At 40.6% G+C, this 6,366-nt stretch overlaps 1 pseudogene; it reads left to right on the top strand.

Annotated features, from left to right (window-relative positions):
• The first annotated feature begins 2,710 nt into the window (after positions 1-2,710).
• Positions 2,711-4,500, top strand: LOC101827750 (annotated as a pseudogene).
• Positions 4,501-6,366: the final 1,866 nt, after the last annotated feature.

Raw genomic sequence — 6,366 nt, 5'->3', positions numbered from 1 at the left:
TAACCAATTATAAGCAACCCCATTCAAATGAAAACAAATATTTATAAACAATATGGGAATTTGAGTGTAGCTCATTCTAAACTGGTTTCTGCTGGAAGAGGGCACTCTTCATACCACGGGGATCATGACAAAACACAGAAACCTGTATAAGTCCTTATTTTCTGGTCTGTAAGGCTGCATCGTCTTAGCTGTCTTAATTGTTGAAACACCTGGCCCACTGCTTCCGGGGGTCTTGGTTCATCAAACCACAAAAGCCTGGAAGGAATCCACAGCTTTCCATTTTCTGTGGAAGCACAAATAAAATATCTTTTCCAAAGTAACATATGCTTATACTTAAATTTTGAAGTCAAGGCATTTTTAAACATATAAGTTGAATTAATTTAGCAGCATTTATAATGAAGTGTACTTTAGTAGTTGTTCCTTTAGCAATCAAAAAACTGAAAAACATAATAGCATACAGTATCCAGACTGTGTATTTTCCATCTTTACATGGCGTATTTATTTATCTATTATTATTACTCTATTTCTTTTACTTTCATTTATTCATTTATTTCTGATACAGGGTTTCTCTGAAAATCTACCTGCCTCTGCCTCGAATAAATCCTACTGGTGTGTGCCACTATAGCCAGCTTCTCTATTTATTTACCACTATGCCATTTTTTTTCTCTCAATCCTACATATATTTTTAAATACATTGTAACCCTTTAGAGGTTTTTATTCATCTGAATCTGAGTTTACTGTAAATCTTTATGTTTTTCTGGCCATGTGTCTTATCTGGTAAAAAAAAAAAAAAAAACATGGCTGTTTAAACTCCAGTTTTTCCAAGATGGCGGGCATAAGTTTGACTCCAGCTCATCGCCTCAATCTATGCTGACATCCAGCAAAAGGTGCCGGCTTGGAGATGTGGTCACTGCCACTTCCAGCTGTGTGTACACACCTTTCAATTGTTAGCAGAGCCTCTTAAAAGAACTTTGCTGGTTTGTTTTGTTTTGTTTTGTTTTTTTGCTTATGCTGAGTCAGGAAGACTCCCTTAAGAGTTCACCTGAGAAAAATGCTGCTACCAAGAAGCTGTGCTTCTCTCTGTTCTTTTGTTTCTAAAATTCCTTTTATGCTTTTGTCACTCTATGTGGAAATTCAATCCCACATGCTGACACCATATGTTGAGTGCAGCCTTCCTGTCAGCCTGGTTCCAGAGCTGTATCAGTCCCAAATGAACACACAGGAGGCTACATTAATTATGAAGCTGTTGGCCGTTTGTTTGGTTTCTTACTGGCTATCTCTGACTTAAGTATTTACCCCATAATTGTTAATCTAAGTATTTCTTTTACTGGAGAAAGAGTCCGGACCTTTTACTCCTCTGGAGGCTACATCGTGATTCCCTGTGTTTCTCTTTCCCAGAATCCTCCTCAATTCCTAGTCCCACCTATCTTGCTTCCCTATTGGCCAACAGAGCTTAATTGACATATACACAGGATCAAAACTTGGTGAGTTAAACAAGGGAGATCAACAGTTTCACAGTCCTGGGAGCTATATGTCAGAGCTCAAGGCATCAGCAATGCTTATGCTTTATAGAACTGGAAAGAATATTCTCTTCCATGTCTTTCTCTAAATTCCCATTGCTTTCCAGAAATCATGGATATTCCTTGTTTTGTAGGAACTTTGCTCAATTCTGTCTCCATCTTGTCTATACATTAACCCTTCTTACAAGGGCACTGATCATACTGTGTAAAGAACCACCTCAATCAAGTCTTTTATTATTATTATTTTATTATCTTGTAGAGACCCCATTTCAAATAAATTCGGTTCAGGCATTTGGAGGCACTGTAGAGTAAGACTCCAACATATGACTCTAAGGGTAGGCACACAGTTCCATAGAGACCAGACTCACTCAATAGAATGATATACAGTCAAGTTAGATATAGTAAGCTCACAATTCACATTACAAGGTACAATACTCTAACCTATAATTTAAAATACCCATGGCATTTTCATTCTCCATGCCACTCATGATCTTAAGCAAAGCAGAAAAGATCATTGTGAATAGCCCAGCAATTAAAATGTCATGGTTTTATCTAAACTCCAGTGTATAGAGAAGTGTCCAGGTCGGAGTGAACCAGAGGTATTGTGGAACAACTTTGATGATGACCAAAGATGAGATGAGACTTGAAGGCTCAAGATAGCACTTTCTGATAAGATATGGCTTTTGTCTTCAACCAGTGCAAACTTTAGCATAGTCATCTATGTATAATTTTAACTATGATTTTTCTTACATTATTTTGAGAAATGGGCACTCAGACAATAATAAGTTCATCTCCAGACTTTGCAAGTTACCAGAAAATCACTTCTTGGGTTTCCACTCTGAAAATGTCTATGAAGGGTCATGACATACACGGAGACAGAAGATGGGAAAACTGAGTTTTCTAATCAGTAACCTGTAGACTGGTGAATGAGTTACAATTTGTCAATGGTCTCATCTTTCAGTACAGTTGGAGGCCCACCAGCTAACAATTCATCGACTACAATTCCACCATGAGTTTCCTTGGTCATTCACCCAACAAGTGATTCCAGCATTAGTCTCCATGTGTTCTATAAAGTAAAAAGGGCTGGGCATGGGAACTTTCCAGAATGCTCAGTGGGAGGTGGGGGAGCAGTGTCTGCCCCAAGTGTGTTGTGCTAAGCTCCTCTTTCTACTCTCCAGCGCCAGCCCGCTCACCGGCTGTGAAAAATGGTGAAAGAAACCACTTACTATGATGTTTTGGGGGTCAAACCCAGTGCCACCAAGGAAGAACTAAGAAGGCATATAGAAAATTAGCCTTGAAGTACCACCCTGATAAGAATCCAAATGAAGGAGAAAGTTTAAACAGATTTCTCAAGCTTATGAAGTTCTTGCTGATTCCAACAAAAGGGAATTATAAGATAAAGGAGGAGAACAGGCCATTAAAGAGGGTGGAGCATGTAGTGGTTTTGGCTCGCCCATGGATATCTTTGACATGTTCTTCGGGGGGAAGGAGGAAGGATGCAGAGAGAACAGAGAGGTAAAAATGTTGTACATCAGCTCTCAGTGACCTTAGAAGACTTGTATGATGGTGCAACAAGAAAATTAGCTCTGCAAAAGAATGTGATTTGTGACAAGTGTGAAGGCTAAGGCGGTAAGAAAGGAGCAGTAGAGTGCTGTCCCAACTGCTGGGGGACCGGCATGCAGATCAGGATTCATCAGATCGGACCAGAGAAGGTCCAGCAGATTCAGTCAGTGTGCGTGGAGTGCCAGGGCCATGGAGAACGCATCAGTCCCAAAGACAGATGTAAAAGCTGCAATGGAAGAAAGATAGTTCGAGAGAAGAAGATTTTAGAAGTTCATATTGATAAAGGCATGAAAGATGGTCAGAAGATAACATTCCATGGTGAAGGAGACCAAGAACCAGGGCTGGAGCCAGGAGATATTATCATTGTGTTAGACCAGAAGGACCATGCTGTTTTTACACGATGAGGAGAAGACCTTTTCATGTGTATGGACATACAGCTGGTTGAAGCATTGTGTGCCTTCCAAAAGCCAATCTCCACTCTTGACAACTGAACCATAGTCATCACTTCTCATCCAGGTGAAATTGTCAAGCATGGAGATACAAAGTGTGTACTAAATGAAGGTATGCCGATATATCGTCGGACATATGAAAAAGGACATCTAATCATTGAGTTTAAGGTAAACTTTCCTGAATGTGGCTTTCTCTCTCCTGATAAGCTCTCTTTGCTGGAAAAACTCCTTCCTAAAAGGAAGGAAGTGGAAGAGACTGATGAAATGGACCAGGTAGTGAAAGACCTCGGCATCAAAGCGCCGGGCACTGAACCGAACTCTCTGCCCAAGAACCGGGGCCAGACCACTGGCTGCAAATACAAGAGGTGATTTATTGAGTACATAGGCGCCTGCGGATGCTACTGCAACTCGGGTGCAGAGCATACCGGGCTTGCAGGGAGCACAATATTTATAGAGTTTTAATGGTTACATAAGTATCAGCATAGCAACAGGCATTTCATTGGCTCATCTTGGGGGCAGGGGTAGTTCCCACGGACTAAGCTTCCTGGTATTACCTCATGAAAGACCCCAGCATGCTTCAGCAATTATTATCTGGGTCCCATGACTACTATGGTGATCATAGACACAACTGGGGGCAGGGGTAGTTGCCAAGCACTAGGTGTCCTGGTATTGCCACATAAAAGACCCTGGCACACTTCAGCAATTATTATCCGGGTGCCATGACTGATCTGGTGACCACAGATCCTGTTTGACATCCTGCCAGCTGGGCGAGGCACCTGGTGTGGGTTTTTTCATTAGGCAACGGCCTGGTCTTGTTTTTCTTTTCCTAGGGGGTCCTGGGTAGGGGTCTTTCAGTAGAACTGGTGGACTTTGATCCAAATCAGGAAAGTCAGCATCATTATAATGGAGAAGCATATGAGGATGATGAACATCACCCCAGAGGTAGCATTCAGGGTCAGACCTCTTAATGCGCAAGTTCCTCTTTGTCATTCTCTATGCAGTAGTGAATGTGGGAAGGACTGTAATCATAATATGCTCACTACTTGACTATTGTTTTGTTGTCATATTCAACTATAGTAGTGTTTTAAACGTTTTAAAAGTTAAATGAAGAATAAACACAAATATAAAAGCTAAAAAAAAAAAGGGCTGGGCATAATGATCTAAACAGAGAGTCAGCAAGGTATGGCCCACACCAAGTCCAACCAGCCTCCCAGCTACTTTTATGTACAAACAAATCAAGCGTGCTGGGGAAAATGTTTAGTAATTGAAAAAAATGAAAAGTTTATGAAATGCAAACTTCAGTGTTCACAAATAAAATTTTTTTGAAATAAAGCACACTTGCTCATGCAAGTGTTGTCTGTGGATGGTCTTATACTGCAGGAACACGGTTGAGCACTGTAAAAGGCACCACGTAAACTCCAAAGTCTCAAATACTTACTGTGTGGTCCCTTACAAATGAAATTCATCAACTCTGTTTTACTTCTCAAACAAGACTACGTGTACATGCAACAACCAGAGGACATTGTTTAGATGCTGATGCTCATCATAGAACTATGGGATAGCACTTGAGATTTGACTTTTCTGTTACTAGAAGAATGGATTTTCCCTCTATCCACTTAGGTTGGACTGAGAAAGAAGACCTTCAAAATAACTGGAAATAGGTTAGCAAGAGAAAAGACGAATATTTATACATGCCTAGGAGTTACTTGTTCACTGAATGCCCAAAGGTTAATGTTTCTATATCAATTTAACAGAAAGGGTGTAGACGGTCTTTCTTGTCTGACCACCAGCTCCCCAATAATGACACAGAGACTTAGTAATTATGAAAGCTTGGCCTTAGCTTAGGCTTGTTCCAAAGTAGCTCTTATAACTTAAATTAACCTGTTTCTATTAATCTACATTTTGTCACATGGCTTTTCACCTCTCTTCCATTCTGTATGTCCTACTTCCTTGGTGTCTCTCTGGCATCTCTCACACACCTAGATTCATCCCCTTGGGTTCCTCTCTCTCCCAGAAGTCCCACCTAGCTGTTGGCCATATTAAAACAATCATATAAATATATCTTTACACAGTATATAAATATCCTACAACAAAAGGGAGTGTGGTTAGAGTGTTTCAGGAAAATGTGGAAGGTTCTATTGGTTTTGATTTTCACTTATTTCCTTTTTATTTCATGATAGCAAAGTGACTAATCTTTTTCCTTAAACTTGCTGTGACTTTCTAGGAAGGGAGGCTTTGCAAGTTAGACCAAGCAAATTCAGAAAAGATTTCAAATGTTCTTGCTCAAAAATAATCTTTATGCTAAAACAGTGTGTCCTTTCCCAACAAGTTCCCACATGACACCATGTCCAAGGGTCATAACTTGAGATGTTAAGGGTCAATAGACCCATCTCAGAACCCATCTCTTGACACTGATTCTCCCTTCTCCCTTGCCCTGGGAGAAAAACACATGATTAAACATCTTGACATTCTTGCAAAAGATGAGAGATCAACATAAAGACAGTCCAGGGAACACAATCCCATCATCCCTATCACTTTCAAAGCAAATGTCCCCAAACTTCCATAAACTCGGGGCTTCCTGGGCAAGCAGCATCAGCACCCTAACTACCATAGGAAAGGGGAGAGTACTGCCCATCAGGCCATGGCCTGCTGCAGTGTTCATGACTTCAGAACTTCTTCAACCTGATATCCACAAGACCCTGCCTGTCTACTGCCGACAGCCCAATAGTGTCCCTATGCAGAGTGGAGTTCCACCTACTAAGCCAATCCTATTTCATTTCTGTCATAAGCATAAGATCCTGTCAATTTCAAAAAGAAATCAACTTCAAACGAGA

The sequence above is a fragment of the Mesocricetus auratus genome, unplaced genomic scaffold (genome assembly GCF_017639785.1).
Source record: "Mesocricetus auratus isolate SY011 unplaced genomic scaffold, BCM_Maur_2.0 Super-Scaffold_100029, whole genome shotgun sequence".
Lineage (NCBI taxonomy): Eukaryota > Metazoa > Chordata > Mammalia > Rodentia > Cricetidae > Mesocricetus > Mesocricetus auratus.
This window is presented reverse-complemented; position numbering and strand designations above follow the sequence as displayed.